Source organism: Pseudophryne corroboree, chromosome 11 (genome assembly GCF_028390025.1).
Source record: "Pseudophryne corroboree isolate aPseCor3 chromosome 11, aPseCor3.hap2, whole genome shotgun sequence".
In the NCBI taxonomy this organism is placed as follows: domain Eukaryota; kingdom Metazoa; phylum Chordata; class Amphibia; order Anura; family Myobatrachidae; genus Pseudophryne; species Pseudophryne corroboree.
Window position 1 is genome coordinate 570702 of NC_086454.1, and position 22437 is coordinate 593138.

The following is a 22437-nucleotide window of genomic DNA, read 5'->3' on the forward strand; positions in this document are numbered from 1 at the left end:
CACACTGACAGAGGATGAGCGAGACTCCCTTACGGAGCAGATTACTGAATTAGAACTACATGCAGTAATAAAACATCTAGCCAATGGTAAGTCCACAGGCCCTGATGGGTTAAGCTCAGAATATTATAAATTATTACTGCCTCACGTTACGCCACATCTTTTAACATTATTTAACTCTATAGTATCTGGCAACGATGCCCCTTCTACCTTTAATCAAGCCCGTATAATAGTATTACCTAAACCAGGGAAAGACCCTACCTTAGTCCAATCATACCGCCCGATCTCTTTGCTGAATCAAGAATTTAAAATTCTGACTGCACTTATGGCAGATAGACTGCAATTTGTTTTGTCACAATTGCTACACCCGTCCTGAACTGGATTCGTAAAAGGGAGAACATCGGTACATAACATCCGTCAATTAATAGCAGCCCTGACCATATCGGCCAAAACACCAAGTGGAACATCTTTGCTGGTGAGTTGCGGTGCTGATAAAGCATTCAACAGAGTGTCTTGGTCCCACTTGCTGAGAGTGAGTGTTACATTGGCAACAATTTGTTACCGGCTTTGTTAGATTTTTTTGTAAATATATATGCCTCACCCACTGCATTTCTTACGGTGAATGGAATGAACACTGATGCCTTCCAGTTACATAGAGGCGCGAGGCAAGGCTGTCCCCTATCCCCGCGCCTCTTCAACCTCGCCTTAGACCCACTTATCAGACACTGCCACCTAACGCCTGCTTGGCAAGGAATTAAAATAGGAACTCATGATCTCAGGGTCACGGCTTATGCTGAGGATTTATTATTATATTACTCGAACCCTCACGAGGCATTCCCTGGTTTATTATCATTACTGTCAGCCTTTGAGTCAGTCTCTGGGTTTTTGATTAACAAATCGAAAACCGAGGCATTGGCCTTACACCCGAAAGCGACCCTAAATTGGGATATCCAGTTCCCCTTCCATTGGGCAGATCAGAAGATCACATATCTAGGTCTTCAGATTCCTACTAATCCTTCCAATTTATATACGAGTAATTTCCCACAAGTTATCACACGCACTTTGGCGGATTTCCAAGCTTGAAAACATCTACATCTCTCTTACTTTGGCAGGTGCCAATTAATAAAAATGATCACCTTCCCGAGGTTATTATATCCTATCCAGATGCTACCTTTAATATTGTCAGAAACGGATATAACAATTTTAAACAAGGCCTTTAGTGAGTTTATCTGGGCATACAAAAAAACTAGAATTTCTCTATTTAATTTGAGCCAATCACAAAAATGAGGTGGTGTTAATTTACCTTGCCTTAAGAGCTACATGCTGGCTGCGAACTACCGCTACGCTATCAATTGGATACATGAGACGGAAGTCTTTGCTAATACCGGCTTAGAACAAGCCCTTTGCCCCGAGATTTCACTAGTCAGATTGCTACATATGCGCCCATCGACTTTTCCAAACTCAATTAAAGACAACATATTGATAACTTCTGTCTGCACGGCATGGAGAACAGCACGTTCCAGAAGGGTATTTCTACCCATAATACGATATTTATCCCTTTAGCCTATAACGCAGAATTCCGAGGGACTGCTGCTCAATCCACACTGGCCGCCCTATCGGGCAAGGGCATCCGATTATTATAACAACTGTTAAATCACGGCACTTTCCAAATTCGCTCACATGCAAGTCTTTGCGAGGAATTTCCACAAATCAGTATCCCATTATTCATATATTTTCACATTTGTAGTTTCATTAATAAATCACTGAATGCACAGACTGTCTCAACTATGCTTACTGCTTTTAACAGAATGAACAAATCTCTCATCTCAGCATCATATACTGAAATGAATTACCAAATCCTACATCGTTCATACATTACTCAGAAATTGCGATTCCAAATGGGCACGGCATCGGATTCTAAATGCTTTAAATGTGGCGTGAAAGATGCCGATATATACACCACTGTTTATGGAGCTGCCCGGAAGTCCTAAAATTTTGGGGTTTAATTCAAGCCTTCATCAAAGAGAAATTGGACATAAGTTTAGATATTTCCCCTGAATGGGTTTCTTGGGACATACACCCCTCACATTATACCCCTAAATTCTCACCAGGTCATCGTCTTTTATGGACCAAAATAGCGGCTGCTAGTAAGAAAACCATCCTGTCACAATGGGTAGCTGCAGATACTCTATCTTTGGCTTTACTTCTGCCACGTTTATCATACTTATGTCATATGGAATGGCTAGAGATGACACTTGGCAAAGAAAAAGAAAAAAAAAAGATAGAGAAGTTTTTCGAAATATGGCTCCCATATGTCTTGATGCTAGCTAACCCTATTAAGGATACCCTTAGACAAGCTATAGCTCACACTACGTGGTACAATCTTGAAGTACTTGCCTTAGGACACCCTAGACACGGTCACATGGATAGCTCTGTCTATATATATTTTACCCCCACTATGTTTTTGTTTCATTTACTAGGTTTTATTAAGATACTGTTCCAGGAGGAAATGGATTGTCTTCGTTTGACATGTTGTCTCTTATATTTTCTGTACCATGTTGATTGTGCAGATATTGAACGTTATATGCATGTCTGCATTTTGTAGTTGCCCAATATAGTATTTAAAAAAAACAACAACTGCACAATCTGACCTCAGTTGTATACTGCAATCATTGCGTCATTACACCCCGCTGATACACGTCACACCACAAATCACTTCATTCAGCTGTATTGGAACTTCTAAACATGTAAGGGAGCTTTAAACTCTGTAACATGTTTCTTTATAAAATATAGGTTAGGAACTTGTTTTTATGCTTACTAACAATCGAGGTTTGACAACCGCACTATTTATTAAAAGCAAACGTTAATTAATTAACATTTCCAAGCATTTTGTTTTGTAGGATCTGCTTAATATCTTTTAGCTTCATAACAGTTTTTTAATGCTTTTTAAGCAACCAACACATTTTTTGTTACAAAACATACCCACATACATTTGGTTATTTTTATTTTATTTTTTTAATATCACTACACACACACAAACATATGTTCAAGAACAGCAACACCATTTTTTTTATTATTTTTTGTGCCCGGAAAGTAGGTAGTGCAATATTTGATGTTAAAACACAGTTGTTTGCAAAAATTGCAACATCGGAAACATGTAAGCAAAAAATGCGTAAAATTGTAAATTTATACGCAAATAATGCGTATTTAAGGTCTTTGCAATATTTGCACATTTCACAAACCCAGATTGTTTTGTAAATTGCAGTTTTTCTGTTTGGGCGTGCTTTCGCAATTTTGCGAATGGTCGCAATTTTTGCAAATTTGTAATATTTACAATCCTTAAGGGCCCCACACAGCGCGATCCTCCGCCGAGCTGCCCAACAGCGGGTACGGCTGATGGGCAACCCGGCGGCAGGGGAGGGGGGGGGTTTGAGAAGTTTCTTCACCCGGCTCCATAGCAGTGCAGGCAAATATGGACGAGATAGTCCATATTGGCCTGCATGCACGAGCGGCTGGGCCGCGTACCGTTCATCGCTTGTGCCGCCACACTGAAAGATACGAACAGTATCTCCTTCATTAATGAATGAGATCGTCCATATTGGCCTGCATGCGCAAGTGGCGGGGCCGCGTATCGTTCATATCTTTCAGTCATATCGCCCAGTGTGTAGGGCCTATTACTGAATTGGCTCCAGAATCCATTCTATTTACACAAGCCCCTTGGTGTCTGCAGCATATAGAATTTGCCAAGTAACTACGCATATCATTAGAAGGTGTCCTGTAACTGGACTTACTCTGCACTCCATGGAAGTAAGGTGGAGTACAGCACAGCAGCATGGTATATAAGGTTTATTGCCAGCAAGCACTTCCCCATACCTTTTCATGGCAAAGGTTACCAAACAAATATCATCAAAATGGACAACATAACAATAGAAGTAAATCATACCATGTATCGCTGTGAGTGTGGGGGGGGGGCTCCTGTCCGGTGCCAATGTGTTTTATTTTCTTCTGTGGGGTCTAATGCAGAACCATCACATGTGTGCAAAGTGTGCATTGCACACAGCGCACTTGTACTTGAATCGCATTGTGAGCCTTTGTCCCCGATTGGCTGCCCTTGAGATAACAGCAGGCAGCGCTGATTTCTAGTACCGCGCGTCCTGCTGAGGGAGAGGCTCCCAGTGGGAGGTGTCTGTGTCCCGTGCAGTGCCGGGTATGAAATCGGCGGTAGCCGCGTCCTGGCACTGAGTGAGGACGGTGGGGGGGTGGCCGTGTCCTGCCGCTATGTGAGGACGGCGGGGGAACGGGAGCAGCAGCAGCGGGGTAATGTATATCTCCTGGTAGTGCCCTGTGTGACAGCAGCGCTCTCCCTCCCGCTGTGCAGAGCTGACAGTCTCAGTCCCTGTCTCCCCGGTGATAGCCTGCTGTAATGTGTAAAAAGAGGGACTCTGCCTGCCGTACTTTGTAAATGGGAGCTCTACCTGGCGTAATGTGTGACAGGGGCTCTTCCTGGCGTAATGTGTAAAAGGGCACTCTACCTGGTGTAATGTGTGACAAGGACTCTACCTGGCGTATTGTGTGACAGGGGCTCTTCCTGGCGTAATGTGTAAAAGGGCACTCTACCTGGTGTAATGTGTGACAAGGACTCTACCTGGCGTATTGTGTGACAGGGGCTCTTCCTGGCGTAATGTGTAAAAGGGCACTCTACCTGGTGTAATGTGTGACAAGGACTCTACCTGGCGTATTGTGTGACAGGGGCTCTTCCTGGCGTAATGTGTAAAAGGGCACTCTACCTGGTGTAATGTGTGACAAGGACTCTACCTGGCGTATTGTGTGACAGGGGCTCTTCCTGGCGTAATGTGTAAAAGGGCACTCTACCTGGTGTAATGTGTGACAAGGACTCTACCTGGCGTATTGTGTGACAGGGGCTCTTCCTGGCGTAATGTGTAAAAGGGCACTCTACCTGGTGTAATGTGTGACAAGGACTCTACCTGGCGTATTGTGTGACAGGGGCTCTTCCTGGCGTAATGTGTAAAAGGGCACTCTACCTGGTGTAATGTGTGACAAGGACTCTACCTGGCGTATTGTGTGACAGGGGCTCTTCCTGGCGTAATGTGTAAAAGGGCACTCTACCTGGTGTAATGTGTGACAAGGACTCTACCTGGTGTATTGTCTGACAGGGGCGCTACTGTGCGCTGTCATTTGAATAATACAGACTACTGTGCAGCATAATATGAATTGGTATTATTTTGTGGCCACCCCCCTTCCCCATAAAGCCATATTTTTTTCCTGTGGGGGCCCAATGTATTTGTTTTTTGTTTGTGAGCGCCAATGTGTGTTGTTTTACCTGTGGGGGCCATTGTGTTTATTTTATTTTTTCTCTGCACATGTGCCTAAGTTGCACAATGCATGCGTCCTGATGGTGTTCACACAGGGTTGCAGTACAGATTAAGACGCACGCACTAAGAAGTGCATTAGCAATGTGTTGGACAATCCTAAGTGATTACAGGGTGTTGGCTGATCATATGCAGATGTAGCATAGTATTGGAGTGACACAGGTGTGTTGCTGAAAGTGGTTGTGTAAACAGTCACTGAATTGCTCACAGTGCAGGCCATACTCCGACGGATGAGCTGCACCTAGCATAGAGCTGGTGAAAGTTTCAATTTAACGACCGTTGGTGGTGTGCAAAGGTGCACAAAGTATGATTGCAGCAACTGTAGACATTGAACGTGGGCATCTCAGTCCTTGTATGTTCGGAAGCACAAACGTACACCAGGGAAGGGCATTGTAGCAGATGTAGCTACAGCAAGAGATGCAACTCAGAAAAAGGCCCTATAAGGAGGGATCCCACCCCACTCGACAAACCACACACCCCACCTCCATTAGAGCTGCTTCCATAAATTTCCCGGGCTGGTCTTCCATCCCAATCTGCCCCTGAGTGAGGCAGATGTAACATGTGCAGAGAGAGTTAGATTTGGGTAGGGTACATTGTTTCTGTGCAGAGTAAATACTGGCTGCTTTATTCTTATACTGCAATTTAGATTTCAGTTTAAGCACACCCCACCCAAATCTAACTCTCTCTGCACATGTTACATCTGCCCTGCCCCCTGCACTGCACACGGTTTTGCCCAATTGCTAACAACTCTGAATGACCCCCTATGTGCGCTGTGCAGTGTTGTACGTACAGGCTGCATGGCCCAAGTAACGCATAGATTATTTATTTTATTTTTTTAACAATAAAAAAAAAAAAAACTTTATCAAATACCCACGGAACGCTACAAACGTCATCCATCCATTAAAAAAAAAAAAAAAAAGCTGGGGAACCCCACCGCGGCGCTCACCTGCCAGCCAGGGGATAGTACCACAGGAAAATGCGGTAAATGGGGTTTACCGCATTTTTCACTTACTACATCCCGCCCTTAATGAGAGAGAATGAGGACGTTCTCCTTGGTGGATAGGGTGGGCAAAGAGTGAGATGGTTCAGCCCTGTCAGTCTCCTGTGGGTTCATTTTTATTGTGGGACCTAGAGTTACAGCTCCACACACCCCATTGTTAATCCGGTCCTGCCCTCAACACCGTACACACCCCTCATTACCTTCCTCACCCTCAGTACCCCTCATTACCTTCCTCACCCTCAGTACCCCTCATTACCTTCCTCACCCTCAGTACCCCTCATTACCTTCCTCACCCTCAGCACCCCTCATTACCTTCCTCACCCTCAGTACCCCTCATTACCTTCCTCACCCTCAGTACCCCTCATTACCTTCCTCACCCTCAGTACCCCTCATTACCTTCCTCACCCTCAGTACCCCTCGACACCTTCCTCACCCTCAGTACCCCTCGACACCTTCCTTAGTCCCCTCGTCACCTTCCTCTGCCCCCTCAATAACTACCTCTGCCCCTCGTCACCTTCCGCTTTCAGCTTGCTAAGCTTGTGCAGGTCCAAGTTCTTCTGGGCTCTGGTGCCTTTCGGGAAAACCATCCCAGGAAAGAGTGGAAGAGGTACTCTGCAGCTTCAGTAGGGGGGTGCCACAAGCCACAATCGGGACACAGTGTGAGAGTAGCTCTGCAGCTGCCAGGTGGGTAGGGGGTGTCACGGTCCGCCCGATTACTGCTGGATGCAGTGATTGGGACACAGGAGAGCAGCTGCTGGATGGGGCGGGGTGTGGACACAGTTATCGGTACACGGCTGTTACAACAGTGCAGTGCCGGTATGCTATACCGCTGTGTACAGCCACACTTCCAGCAAAAAAATAAGAATTTACTTACCGATAATTCTATTTCTCATAGTCCGTAGTGGATGCTGGGGACTCCGAAAGGACCATGGGGAATAGCGGCTCCGCAGGAGACTGGGCACAAAAGTAAAAGCTTTAAGACTACCTGGTGTGCACTGGCTCCTCCCCCTATGACCCTCCTCCAAGCCTCAGTTAGGATACTGTGCCCGGACGAGCGTACACAATAAGGAAGGATTTTGAATCCCGGGTAAGACTCATACCAGCCACACCAATCACACCGTACAACTTGTGATCTGAACCCAGTTAACAGCATGATAACAGAGGAGCCTCTGAAAAGATGGCTCACAACAATAATACCCCGATTTTTTGTAACAATAACTATGTACAAGTATTGCAGACAATCCGCACTTGGGATGGGCGCCCAGCATCCACTACGGACTATGAGAAATAGAATTATCGGTAAGTAAATTCTTATTTTCTCTGACGTCCTAGTGGATGCTGGGGACTCCGAAAGGACCATGGGGATTATACCAAAGCTCCCAAACGGGCGGGAGAGTGCGGATGACTCTGCAGCACCGAATGAGAGAACTCCAGGTCCTCCTCAGCCAGGGTATCAAATTTGTAGAATTTAGCAAACGTGTTTGCCCCTGACCAAGTAGCTGCTCGGCAAAGTTGTAAAGCCGAGACCCCTCGGGCAGCCGCCCAAGATGAGCCCACTTTCCGTGTGGAATGGGCTTTTACAGATTTTGGCTGTGGCAGGCCTGCCACAGAATGTGCAAGCTGAATTGTACTACAAATCCAACGAGCAATAGTCTGCTTAGAAGCAGGAGCACCCAGCTTGTTGGGTGCATACAGGATAAACAGCGAGTCAGATTTTCTGACTCCAGCCGTCCTGGAAACATATATTTTCAGAGCCCTGACTACGTCCAGCAACTTGGAATCCTCCAAGTCCCTAGTAGCCGCAGGCACCACAATAGGCTGGTTTAAGTGAAAAGCTGAAACCACCTTAGGGAGAAATTGAGGACGAGTCCTCAATTCTGCCCTGTCCGTATGAAAAATTAGGTAAGGGCTTTTATAGGATAAAGCCGCCAATTCTGAGACATGCCTGGCTGAGGCCAGGGCTAACAGCATTACCACTTTCCATGTGAGATATTTTAAGTCCACAGTGGTGAGTGGTTCAAACCAATGTGATTTTAGGAACCCCAAAACTACATTGAGATCCCAAGGTGCCACTGGAGGCACAAAAGGAGGCTGTATATGCAGTACCCCCTTGACAAACGTCTGGACTTCAGGAACTGAAGCTAGTTCTTTTTGGAAGAATATTGACAGGACCGAAATTTGAACCTTAATGGACCCCAATTTTAGGCCCATAGACAGTCCTGTTTGCAGGAAATGCAGGAAACGACCCAGTTGAAATTCCTCTGTAGGGGCCTTCCTGGCCTCACACCACGCAACATATTTACGCCAAATACGGTGATAATGTTGCACAGTTACATCCTTCCTGGCTTTGATCAGGGTAGGGATGACTTCATCCGGAATGCCTTTTTCCTTCAGGATCCGGCGTTCAACCGCCATGCCGTCAAACGCAGCCGCGGTAAGTCTTGGAACAGACATGGTCCCTGCTGGAGCAGGTCCTTTCTTAGAGGTAGAGGCCACGGGTCTTCCGTGAGCATCTCTTGAAGTTCCGGGTACCAAGTCCTTCTTGGCCAATCCGGAGCCACGAGTATAGTCCTTACTCCTCTCCTTCTTATGATTCTCAGTACCTTGGGTATGAGAGGCAGAGGAGGGAACACATACACTGACTGGTACACCCACGTTGTTACCAGAGCGTCCACAGCTATTGCCTGAGGGTCCCTTGACCTGGCGCAATATCTGTCCAGTTTTTTGTTGAGGCGGGACGCCATCATGTCCACCTTTGGTTTTTTCCCAACGGTTCACAATCATGTGGAAGACTTCTGGGTGAAGTCCCCACTCCCCCGGGTGGAGATCGTGTCTGCTGAGGAAGTCTGCTTCCCAGTTGTCCACTCCCGGAATGAACACTGCTGACAGTGCTATCACATGATTTTCCGCCCAGCGAAGAATCCTTGCAACTTCCGTCATTGCCCTCCTGCTTCTTGTGCCGCCCTGTCTGTTTACGTGGGCGACTGCCGTGATGTTGTCCGACTGGATCAGCACCGGCTGACCCTGAAGCAGAGGCCTTGCCTGACTTAGGGCATTGTAAATGGCCCTTAGTTCCAGGATATTTATGTGAAGTGACGTTTCCATGCTTGTCCACAAGCCCTGGAAATTTTTTCCCTGTGTGACTGCTCCCCAGCCTCTCAGGCTGGCATCCGTGGTCACCAGGACCCAGTCCTGAATGCCGAATCTGCGGCCCTCTAGAAGATGAGCACTCTGCAACCACCACAGGAGAGACACCCTTGTCCTTGGAGACAGGGTTATCCGCTGATGCATTTGAAGATGCGATCCGGACCATTTGTCCAGCAGATCCCACTGAAAAGTTCTTGCGTGGAATCTGCCGAATGGAATCGCTTCGTAAGAAGCCACCATTTTTCCCAGGACCCTTGTGCATTGATGCACTGACACTTGGCCTGGTTTTAGGAGGTTCCTGACTAGGTCGGATAACTCCCTGGCTTTCTCCTCCGGGAGAAACACCTTTTTCTGTACTGTGTCCAGAATCATCCCTAGGAACAGCAGACGTGTCGTCGGAATCAGCTGCGATTTTGGAATATTTAGAATCCATCCGTGCTGTCGTAGTACTACTTGAGATAGTGCTACTCCGACCTCTAACTGTTCTCTGGACCTTGCCCTTATCAGGAGATCGTCCAAGTAAGGGATAATTAAGACGCCTTTTCTTCGAAGAAGAATCATCATTTCGGCCATTACCTTGGTAAAGACCCGGGGTGCCGTGGACAATCCAAACGGCAGCGTCTGAAACTGATAGTGACAGTTCTGTACCACAAACCTGAGGTACCCTTGGTGAGAAGGGCAAATTGGGACATGGAGGTAAGCATCCTTGATGTCCAGAGACACCATATAGTCCCCTTCTTCCAGGTTCGCTATCACTGCTCTGAGTGATTCCATCTTGAATTTGAACCTTTGTATGTAAGTGTTCAAGGATTTCAGATTTAAAATAGGTCTCACTGAGCCGTCCGGCTTCGGTACCACAAACAGCGTGGAATAATACCCCTTTCCCTGTTGTAGGAGGGGTACCTTGATTATCACCTGCTGGGAATACAGCTTGTGAATGGCTTCCAATACCGTCTCCCTGTCGTGGGGAGACGTTGGTAAAGCAGACTTCAGGAACCGGCGAGGGGGTTACGTCTCGAATTCCAATTTGTACCCCTGAGATACTACCTGCAGGATCCAGGGGTCCACTTGCGAGTGAGCCCACTGCGCGCTGAAATTCTTGAGACGGGCCCCCACCGTGCCTGAGTCCGCTTGTAAGGCCCCAGCGTCATGCTGAGGACTTGGCAGAAGCGGGGGAGGGCTTCTGTTCCTGGGAAGAGGCTGTCTGCTGCAGTCTTTTTCCCCTTCCTCTGCCCCGGGGCAGATACGAGTGGCCTTTTGCCCGCTTGCCCTTATGGGGACGAAAGGACTGAGCCTGAAAAGACAGTGTCTTTTTCTGCTGAGAGGTGACCTGGGGTAAAAAGGTGGATTTCCCAGCCGTTGCCGTGGCCACCAGGTCCGATAGACCGACCCCAAATAACTCCTCCCCTTTATACGGCAATACTTCCATATGCCGTTTGGAATCCGCATCACCTGACCACTGTCGCGTCCATAACCCTCTTCTGGCAGAAATGGACAGCGCACTTACTCTTGATGCCAGAGTGCAAATATCCCTCTGTGCATCTCTCATATATAGAAATGCATCCTTTAAAAATGCTCTATAGTCAATAATATATTGTCCCTGTCCAGGGTATCAATATTTTCAGTCAGGGAATCCGACCAAGCCACCCCAGCACTGCACATCCAGGCTGAGGCGATTGCTGGTCGCAGTATAATACCAGTATGTGTGTATATACTTTTTAGGATATTTTCCAGCTTCCTATCAGCTGGTTCCTTGAGGGCGGCCGTATCAGGAGACGGTAACGCCACTTGTTTAGATAAGCGTGTGAGCGCCTTATCCACCCTAGGGGGTGTTTCCCAACGCGCCCTAACCTCTGGCGGGAAAGGGTATAATGCCAATAATTTTTTAGAAATTAGCAGTTTTTTATCGGGGGAAACCCACGCTTCATCACACACCTCATTTAATTCATCTGATTCAGGAAAAACTACGGGTAGTTTTTTCACACCCCACATAATACCCTTTTTTGTGGTACTTGTAGTATCAGAAATGTTCAAAACCTCCTTCATTGCCGTGATCATGTAACGTGTGGCCCTACTGGAAAATACGTTTGTTTCCTCACCGTCGACACTGGAGTCAGTGTCCGTGTCTGGGTCTGTGTCGACCACCTGAGGTAACGGGCGCTTTAGAGCCCCTGACGGTGTTTGAGACGCCTGTACAGGTATTAACTGATTTGCCGGCTGTCTCATGTCGTCAACAGTCTTTTGTAAAGTGCTGACACTATCACGTAATTCCTTCCATAAGACCATCCAGTCAGGTGTCGACTCCCTAGGGGGTGACATCACTAATACAGGCAATTGCTCCGCCTCCATACCATTTTCCTCCTCATACATGTCGACACAACGTACCGACACACAGCACACACACAGGGAATGCTCTGATAGAGGACAGGACCCCACTAGCCCTTTGGGGAGACAGAGGGAGAGTTTGCCAGCACACACCAGAGCGCTATATATATACAGGGATAACCTTATATAAGTGTTTTTCCCTTATATAGCTGCTGTATAGATTTATCTGCCAATTTAGTGCCCCCCCTCTCTTGTTTTACCCTGTTTCTGTAGTGCAGGACTGCAGGGGAGAGTCAGGGAGCTTCCCTCCAACGGAGCTGTGAGGAAAAATGGCGCCAGTGTGCTGAGGAGATAGGCTCCGCCCCCTTCTCGGCGGCCGTTCTCCCGCTTTTTTATGGAAAAACAGGCATGAGTTAAATGCATCCATATAGCCCAGGAGCTATATGTGATGCATTTTTTTGCCCCCTAAGGTGTTTATATTGCGTCTCAGGGCGCCCCCACCCAGCGCCCTGCACCCTCAGTGACCGGAGTGTGAAGTGTGCTGAGAGCAATGGCGCACAGCTGCGGTGCTGTGCGCTACCTTATTGAAGACAGGACGTCTTCTGCCGCCGATTTTTCCGGACCTCTTCTGCTCTTCTGGCTCTGTAAGGGGGACGGCGGCGCGGCTCTGGGACCCATCCATGGCTGGGCCTGTGATCGTCCCTCTGGAGCTAATGTCCAGTAGCCTAAGAAGCCCAATCCACTCTGCACGCAGGTGAGTTCGCTTCTTCTCCCCTTAGTCCCTCGATGCAGTGAGCCTGTTGCCAGCAGGTCTCACTGAAAATAAACAACCTAAAACTAAACTTTTTTCCAAGCAGCTCAGGAGAGCCACCTAGACTGCACCCTTCTCGTTCGGGCACAAAAATCTAACTGAGGCTTGGAGGAGGGTCATAGGGGGAGGAGCCAGTGCACACCAGGTAGTCTTAAAGCTTTTACTTTTGTGCCCAGTCTCCTGCGGAGCCGCTATTCCCCATGGTCCTTTCGGAGTCCCCAGCATCCACTAGGACGTCAGAGAAATGTATTTAAGAACAAAAATGGCATAATGAACCACCAACGTTTCAACGCATATTTACTATAAGTGGTTGGCCTATAGACTGTAGATCTAATAATCCACACATAGATAGATAGATAGATAGATAGATAGATAGATAGATAGATAGATAGATAGATAGATAGATAGATAGATAGATAGATAGAGAGTGCTCAAGTATGGATGTACTCAAAACCAGGACTGGTAAGGTGGGTATACACTAAAACAACATCGCTCATCTTGACCCTTCCTGAGCAATGCCGTTTACTCTATCACTAAGTGTGTATGCCGCCGCCGATGAGCGGCCCCGCAGGTCGTTAACAACCCTTGCTGTCGGCCGTGCATGCAGCTCATTTTGGACTGTCGACCAAAAACTGCATGCACGCCCCGGCCTGGCGTCACTGAGCGATATGGTTTGCATATCGCTCAGTGTGTACACACTGCCGCCAACTGCCCCGGCGGGGAAGGAAGCACACTAGGCGACACGAGGCTGAAGTTAGCTTCTTAATCAGAAGATTGAGCTTTGCAAGGGTTAACTAGTCTTGGGCCACAAATGTGACACCTGAAATCAGAGCGTTGTCAGTTACATATGACCCACTTGTATTTTGCCTGGTCCAACGCTGTTTTGGGCATGAAATACACAGGTGTCAAAGTTGTGGCCCAAGACTCAATTTTCTGACTAAGAAGCTGAGTGTGTACCCACCCTAAAGGTGCATATATACCGGGCGTTTTTCACCCGGCCCAGCTGTGTTCACGGGGGTTTTTACCATTAAAAACAAAACTGTCACCTGTAACTGACAAAGTGTTTGGACAGCACAGCGACCACACAGCCCCTCCATATATGGTGGAACAGGATCCGGTTAGGGTCCCGGCCGTCACAATGCCAACACCACAATCCTGATACTGCTCGGAATGTCGGCGTCCTGACAAGGCTCACAAGCCCACCACCAGGATCCCGAATGACTGCGTGCCGGGCCACCGGAGAGGTAAGCTGTGGGGGGGGGGGTTTAGGCTGTGGTTAGGGAGAGTTAAGGTTGGGGGGGGGGGGGGACGCCATTGGGTTAGGGTTATACCTTTTTCCTGTCTCCCTCCACTATCTAATCCAGCATGCCAGATCACATGCACAGCACTGAGCTCTATCCCCCTACCTCCCGGTCATGTCACAGCACTCTGCCCCCCTTCCCCCTACCTCCCGGTCATGTCACAGCACTCTGTCCCCCTTCCCCCTACCTCCCGGTCATGTCACAGCTCTCTGTCCCCCTTCCCCCTACCTCCCGGTCATGTCACAGCACTCTGTCCCCCTTCCCCCTACCTCCCGGTCATGTCACAGCACTCTGTCCCCCTTCCCCCTACCTCCCGGTCATGTCACAGCACTCTGTCCCCCTTCCCCCTACCTCCCGGTCATGTCACAGCTCTCTGTCCCCCTTCCCCCTACCTCCCGGTCATGTCACAGCACTCTGTCCCCCTTCCCCCTACCTCCCGGTCATGTCACAGCTCTCTGTCCCCCTTCCCCCTACCTCCCGGTCATGTCACAGCACTCTGTCCCCCTTCCCCCTACCTCCCGGTCATGTCACAGCACTCTGTCCCCCTTCCCCCTACCTCCCGGTCATGTCACAGCTCTCTGTCCCCCTTCCCCCTACCTCCCGGTCATGTCACAGCACTCTGTCCCCCTTCCCCCTACCTCCCGGTCATGTCACAGCACTCTGTCCCCCTTCCCCCTACCTCCCGGTCATGTCACAGCACTCTGTCCCCCTTCCCCCTACCTCCCGGTCATGTCACAGCTCTCTGTCCCCCTTCCCCCTACCTCCCGGTCATGTCACAGCACTCTGTCCCCATTCCCCCTACCTCCCGGTCATGTCACAGCACTCTGTCCCCCTTCCCCCTACCTCCCGGTCATGTCACAGCACTCTGTCCCCCTTCCCCCTACCTCCCGGTCATGTCACAGCACTCTGTCCCCCTTCCCCCTACCTCCCGGTCATGTCACAGCACTCTGTCCCCCTTCCCCCTACCTCCCGGTCATGTCACAGCACTCTGTCCCCCTGATCATGTGTTCCAGCAATAACAGCTTCAGATCTGACCTGACAGCATTATACTCAGCCAGCTGCTTCTATGCACAGTATATAGGGGGAACCCGCACATGACAGGATATATATACACTGTAGTATGTCCCACCATTATACTACAGGTCACATGTCACAGCACTCTGTCCCCATTCCCCTGGTCACATGCACAGCACTCTGTCCCCCTTCCCCCTGGTCACATGCACAGTATATAGGGGGAACCCACACATGACAGGCTATATATATATATATATATATATATATATATACACTGTATGTCCCACCATTATACTACAGGTCACATGCACAACACTCTGGGGCAGATGTATTAACCTGGAGAAGGCATAAGGAAGTGATAAACCAGTGATATGTGCAAGGTGATAAAGGTACCAGCCAATCAGCTCCAATGTGTAAATTAACAGTTAGGATCTGATTGGCTGGTGTGTTTATCACCTTGCACATATCACTGGTTTATCACTTACTTATGCCTTCTCCAGGTTAATACATCTGCCCCTCTGTCCCCCTTCCCCCTGGTCACATGCACAGCACTCTGTCCTCCTTCCCCCTGGTCACATGCACAGTATATAGGGGGAACCCGCACATGACAGGCTATATACTGTATGTCCCACCATTATACCACAGGTCACATGCACAGCACTCTGCCCCCCCTTCCCCTGGTCACATGTCACAGCACTCTGCCCCCCTTCCCCTGGTCACATGCACAACACTCTGCCCCCCTTCCCCCTGGTCACATGCACAGTATATAGGGGGAACCCACACATGACAGGCTATATATATATATATATATATATATATATACTGTATGTCCCACCATTATACCACAGGTCACATTACAGACACATCTTACCGGAGTCCAGCGTATGTGCAGCAGCATCCACCAGCACAGCCCCAGCACACCACCAGCCAGCAAGCACTGGGAGCAGTGGGAGGATCTCTTTCCTCTAGAGCTGGGGGAGGATATAAACATTTACCCCTTCACTGCCAACTGCAATGCACAAAACTCCCATTGTCCCAGCACCTACACAATAGTACACAACAGGGTGTAAACCAGCCAAGGGATCTGCATATTCAAGACACATCTGTTATTTTTTGTGATACAAAAAAAAAAAAAAAAAGTTATAATTTAGATCATTAACCCCTTCAGTGATGACTTTTTGAAAATTAGTCACACCTCCCAGGGCAGGTTTTTAAATTTTTTTTTTTTTTTTTACCTGTGCATTGCCAGAGATTTCATGTGTGTTGCCAGGGGTTTCATGCACGTTGCCAGGGGTTTCATGTGCTGTATCATGCTTTTTGCCAGGGATTTTATGCTCAGATCCATGATCGTTGCCACGGGGAATACTCGTTGCCTAGAGGTAGCTAGGGATGGCCATCAACCATCGATGATTCAAAATCATTGATGGCGTATGACCGATATTGAATACTTTTACCATCGATGGGGAAGAACCAGATGGTTTCCCGCCATCGATGGTTCAGTGCTACGGAATTTTTTACTTTTTTTCTCAAAGTGTCAAGGCACAAAGCTTAGCTCCGCCCCCTGACACTCACTAAGCCACGCCCCCTGGTTTACATTTGTACTATAAAACAGGGATGACCATCAATGGGTAAAACCATCGATGGATCCATTCCAAATGGTTTATACCATCGATGTTATCCATCAATGGTGACCATCGATGGATAACCCAGTGATGGACATCCCCTGGTTAGCATTTGATGGTAGCCCGCCAGCACTGAAATTCTCTCCCCCCATCTCCCTTGTACTCCGCTCGGCTGATGGAATTTTGTGGAATGACGAGATTGCGTCATTCTTCAAAGTCCACTGGCCGATCGTAGTGCAAGGAGATGGGGGAGCAGTGGCATGTCCCAGAAGATTTCCAGGGTGGGCAGTCTGCACAGCGTAGCTGGCCTGGGAAATGTTCCGGGCATACCGCTGAAGGGGGTTAAACCTTCCTGGAGTCAGCGAGCCGGGTTTCTGGAGTGTCAGTCAGAAGAAAACACGCTTCTGCTGCAACTTAAGTATCTTCTAATGAAGAAATTGCTTTCCTGCAGAGTCAGGCGTGTCTGGCTGAGTCAGGATTGTGTAATTGCACCATTACATGTGGTAACAAGACCGACACTATAGCCGACATAAACTGCACTATAAAGCTGGTGTGGAGATGTGCCCCGTGTCCCAGGGCACATCGGACCGGCAGGGTGCAGGGGATCTGCATCCCCTGCAGTTCCTGGCTGTGGGCAGCGCTGGGGCAGCTTGTCTGTCCCCAGCGCCTGTCAGTGTGTGGCAGCGGCGGGTGTCTGGTGCAGGGATCGGACGTTTCCCTGCACCAGACTGTCAGTGGCGTCGGGCAGCACCGCGAAAGCGGCGCTTTAAACTTGGCGCCATTCTGGCCGCCAATGAAAAGCGCCGCCCGCGGCTTTTCAAATCCGGCGCCATCCGCGAGCCAATCGCGTCTCGCGGGGCGCCGGCCAATCAGAGGCGGGCGCGGCGAGCCAATCGACGCTTGCCGCGTCATAGGCCCCACCCCCCGGCGTCTGACGTCAGACGGCGGGCGGGAGCCGAAGGCCGAGCGCGCGCGGAAGACGGGCGGGAGAAGAAAGAAGACGCCGCCAGGAGAAGAAGACGGAAGGCCGCGCCGAGCAGCGGTGAAGAGGTCCTGAGGCCGCGGAAGAGGCCAGAAGACGCCAGGCTCCTTGAAGATGTCCAGCGGCGGCTGGACGCGGAGAAGAGACGGTGGCGCCGCTGGCCAGACGGGTCAGCGGCAGAAGAGGGTGCCGGAGACCCCCGGATCAGGTGAGGCCTCAGTGAGGCTACTCTCACCCCCTCCCCTTTTCCTCCCTAGACCACCAGGGACGGGCATTAGGCCCGGGGGCACAGTTCAGGCACTAGGCCTGTGGCGCAGATAGGAATTTGGGGGTCACCATTAGATTTGGTGGTTTGGGCATTAGGCCCAAGCCACCTAAACTGCGCAAGTTAGGCGGGCACTAGGCCCGTGGGCAATCCAGGCAATAGGCCTGTGGGGGCATTAGAGGGCATTAGGCCCTAGTTCAGTTTGGCGGCCGCTAGGGATATAATAAGGTGACCCTGGGCACTAGGCCCAGGTCACCCAACAGGTGACAAGTTAGGCGGGCGCTAGGCCCGTGGGTGTTGTCAGGCTTCTGGCCTGTGGGCAATTAGGGGCTCTAGGCCCAGTGAATAAGTGCCCTCCCCCCCCAAGGTGAATAAAGGTGGCACTGGGCACTAGGCCCGGGCCACCCTGAGGTGTTTAGGTGGGCAGGCTGTGTGGCGCCCCAGCGGTAGGTAGGGATTTAAAGGGACAGCACCGTGGGATCTTGTAATACGATATTGTGATGTATGTTGTTACCGTGCAGGGCAAAGTGTCTGTTTGCTGTAAGTTGTGCATAGTTGTGTTGCACCACCCACACGAGCTAGTTTGAGGGCTCTGTCTATGTAGCTAGTGTAGCGGACGCACACTAGGGTAGTTCTTGGCCCTGCACGGCTGTTTTCTCTTTACCTCCTTACAGGGACCTGTAAGTGGAGAAGATCGGAGTGCAAGACTTGTAACGGTGAGGAACATCTGTGTACGTTTGTCCCCTTGTCTGTCCCCGAGCGCCGGAATAGGGATTGCTCACGGACGAGAGAACCCCTTCATCACACTACACGCGAGAGTGCGGGTGTGTGAATTCTGGGTGGCTGAGGCTTTGTGCCTGTGATGACCTTTCACCCAACCGGTGAAGGTCGCCGTCACCCCTGGGGTATCCCCTTTTCCGGTGGAAGAAGGGTTGATACCCCCCCTTAAGGTAGACTATTTTCTCCTCAGCTCGTTCGTCCGTCAGCTCCGAGAGGGAATCATCGTGTCCGGGTCCGACTGAAGAGTTCCAGGTCCGTTGAAGGTTCCGGTACCTGAAGGTGAGAGAGTGCGGCGCCTGGTAAGTGGTGAACCTACACCTGCACGGCCGCAGGCACTACACGCACCGCCGCCACCCTCTTACACTGGGGCCACACATAGCGGCCAAGCAGGTCCCACTGAGAGGACCCGCTAGGCTGGGTGTGCGCGGATCTACGGTATGTCGCAGAACAGGATCCGGCCAGTGACACATGGGCTTTAATAGAACACACTGCGGCATTATGAAATGTATGTGTTCACACTGAAATCCCTTCATCCTGGCGTCCGGCCCATATAGTAGTTGGATCCGGCGGCGGCGGGGGGACTGCCGCACATGTGTGGGCGACTGCATGTGCAGTCTCCTTGCGGCCAAGCACAAGTGATGGTAATCATACAGTAAGAGGGAAGTCCAGGAGCAGAGCATTGTATCCTCCTGGAGAGGTCATGTTGGGAGGTATGACATAGGTATGAGCACTGGGTCAGTATTGGGGTACAGCACAGGTGATGGTAATCATACAGTAAGAGGGAAGAGCAGGAGCAGAGCATTGTGTCCTCCTGGAGAGGTCATGTTGGGAGGTATGACATAAGTATGAGCACTGGATCAGTGTTAGGGTACAGCACAGGTGATGGTAATCATACAGTAAGAGGGAAGAGCAGGAGCAGAGCATTGTGTCCTCCTGGAAAGGTCATGTTGGGAGGTATGACATAGGTATGAGCACTGGTATAGTATTAGGGTACAGCACAGGTGATGGTAATCATACAGTAAGAGGGAAGAGCAGGAGCAGAGCATTGTGTCCTCCTGGAAAGGTCATGTTGGGAGGTATGACATAGGTATGAGCACTGGTATAGTATTAGGGTACAGCACAGGTGATGGTAATCATACAGTAAGAGGGAAGAGCAGGAGCAGAGCATTGTGTCCTCCTGGAGAGGTCATGTTGGGAGGTATGACATAACTATGAGCACTGGGTCAGTATTAGGGTACAGCACAGGAGATGATAATCATACAGTAAGAGGGAAGAGCAGGAGCAGAGCATTGTGTCCTCCTGGAGAGGGTCATGTTGGGAGGTATGACATAGGTATGAGCACTGGGTCAGTATTAGGGTACAGTACAGGTGATGGTAATCATACAGTAATAGGGAAGTGCAGGAGCAGAGCATTGTGTCCTCCTGGAGAAGGTCATGTTGGGAGGTATGACATAGGTATGAGCACTGGGTCAGTATTAGGGTACAGCATAGGTGATGGTAATCATACAGTAAGAGGGAAGAGCAGGAGCAGAACATTGTGTACTGCTGGAGAGGTCATGTTGGGAGGTATGACATAGGTATGAGCACTGGGTCAGTATTAGGGTACAGCATAGGTGATGGTAATCATACAGTAAGAGGGAAGTCCAGGAGCAGAGCATTGTATCCTCCTGGAGAGGTCATGTTGGGAGGTATGACATAGGTATGAGCACTGGGTCAGTATTGGGGTACAGCACAGGTGATGGTAATCATACAGTAAGAGAGAAGAGCAGGAGCAGAGCATTGTGTCCTCCTGGAGAGGGTCATGTTGGGAGGTATGACATAGGTATGAGCACTGGGTCAGTATTAGGGTACAGCATAGGTGATGGTAATCATACAGTAAGAGGGAAGTCCAGGAGCAGAGCATTGTATCCTCCTGGAGAGGTCATGTTGGGAGGTATGACATAGGTATGAGCACTGGGTCAGTATTAGGGTACAGCATAGGTGATGGTAATCATACAGTAAGAGTGAAGTCCAGGAGCAGAGCATTGTGTCCTCCTGGAGAGGGTCATGTTGGGAGGTATGACATAGGTATGAGCACTGGGTCAGTATCAGGGTACAGCACAGGTGATGGTAATCATACAGTAAGAGGGAAGTCCAGGAGCAGAGCATTGTATCCTCCTGGAGAGGTCATTTTGGGAGGTATGACATAGGTAGGAGCACTGGGTCAGTATTAGGATACAGCACAGGTGATGCTGATCATACAGTAAGAGTGAAGTCCAGGAGCAGAGCACTTTGTCCTCCTGGAGAGGGTCATGTTTGGAGGTATGACATAGGTATGAGCACTGGGTCAGTATTAGGGTAGGGTTCACTACGGCTGGCCGGCGGTCAGGCTCCCGGCGACCAGCATACCGGCGCCGGGAGCCCGACCGCCGGCTTACCGACAGCGTGGCGAGCGCAAATGAGCCCCTTACGGGCTCGCTGTGCGCGCCACACTATTTTATTCTCCCTCTATGGGGGTCGTGGACCCCCACGAGGGAAAATAAGTGTCGGGATGCCGGCTGTCGGGCTCCCGGCGCCGGTATACTGAGCGCCGGGAGCCCGACCGCCGGCATACAGAAGACCACCCTTAGGGTACAGTACAGGTGATGGCAATCATACAGTAAGAGGGAAGTCCAGGAGCAGAGCATTGTGTCCTCCTGGAGAGTTCATGTTGGGAGGTATGACATAGGTATGAGCACTGGGTCAGTATTGGGGTACAGCACAGGTGATGGTAATCAGACAGTAAGAGGGAAGTGCAGGAGCAGAGCATTGTGTCTTCCTGGAGAGGGTCATGTTGGGAGGTATGACATAGGTATGAGCACTGGATCAGTATTGGGGTACAGCACAGGTGATGGTAATCATACAGTAAGAGGGAAGTCCAGGAGCAGAGCATTGTATCCTCCTGGAGAGGTCATGTTGGGAGGTATGACATAGGTAGGAGCACTGGGTCAGTATTAGGGTACAGCATAGGTGATGGTAATCATACAGTAAGAGGGAAGTCCAGGAGCAGAGCAGTGTATCCTCCTGGAGAGGTCATGTTGGGAGGTATGACATAGGTAGGAGCACTGGGTCAGTATTAGGGTACAGCATAGGTGATGGTAATCATACAGTAAGAGGGAAGTCCAGGAGCAGAGCATTGTGTCCCTCCTGGAGAGGTCATGTTGGGAGGTATGACATAGGTATGAGCACTGGATCAGTATTGGGGTACAGCACAGGTGATGGTAATCATACAGTAAGAGGGAAGTCCAGGAGCAGAGCATTGTATCCTCCTGGAGAGGTCATGTTGGGAGGTATGACATAGGTATGAGCACTGGGTCAGTATTAGGGTACAGCACAGGTGATGGTAATCATACAGTAAGAGGGAAGTCCAGGAGCAGAGCATTGTATCCTCCTGGAGAGGTCATGTTGGGAGGTATGACATAGGTATGAGCACTGGGTCAGTATTAGGGTACAGCACAGGTGATGGTAATCATACAGTAAGAGGGAAGAGCAGGAGCAGAGCATTGTGTCCTCCTGGAGAGGTCATGTTGGGAGGTATGACATAGGTATGAGCACTGGGTCAGTATTGGGGTACAGCACAGGTGATGGTAATCATACAGTAAGAGGGAAGTCCAGGAGCAGAGCATTGTGTCCTCCTGGAGAGGTCATGTTGGGAGGTATGACATAGGTATGAGCACTGGGTCAGTATTAGGGTACAGCACAGGTGATGGTGATCATACAGTAAGAGGGAAGTCCAGGAGCAAAGCACTTTGTCCTCCTGGAGAGGGTCATGTTTGGAGGTATGA

At 49.7% G+C, this 22437-nt stretch overlaps 1 protein-coding gene across 2 annotated transcripts in view; it reads right to left on the reverse strand.

The window, feature by feature from the left end:
* The window catches only part of CD59 (CD59 molecule (CD59 blood group)), a 152750-nt gene that overhangs the window by 71143 nt on the left and 59170 nt on the right, over positions 1-22437 (reverse strand). The window contains exon 1 of one of the 2 annotated variants that reach the window (XM_063946254.1): positions 15857-15963. The exons of the other annotated variant lie outside the window; for it this stretch is intronic. The gene's annotated coding sequence lies outside the window, so the exon portion shown is untranslated. Of the gene's footprint in view, positions 1-15856; positions 15964-22437 lie in introns of those variants that run through there. 2 annotated transcript variants of the gene reach the window in all.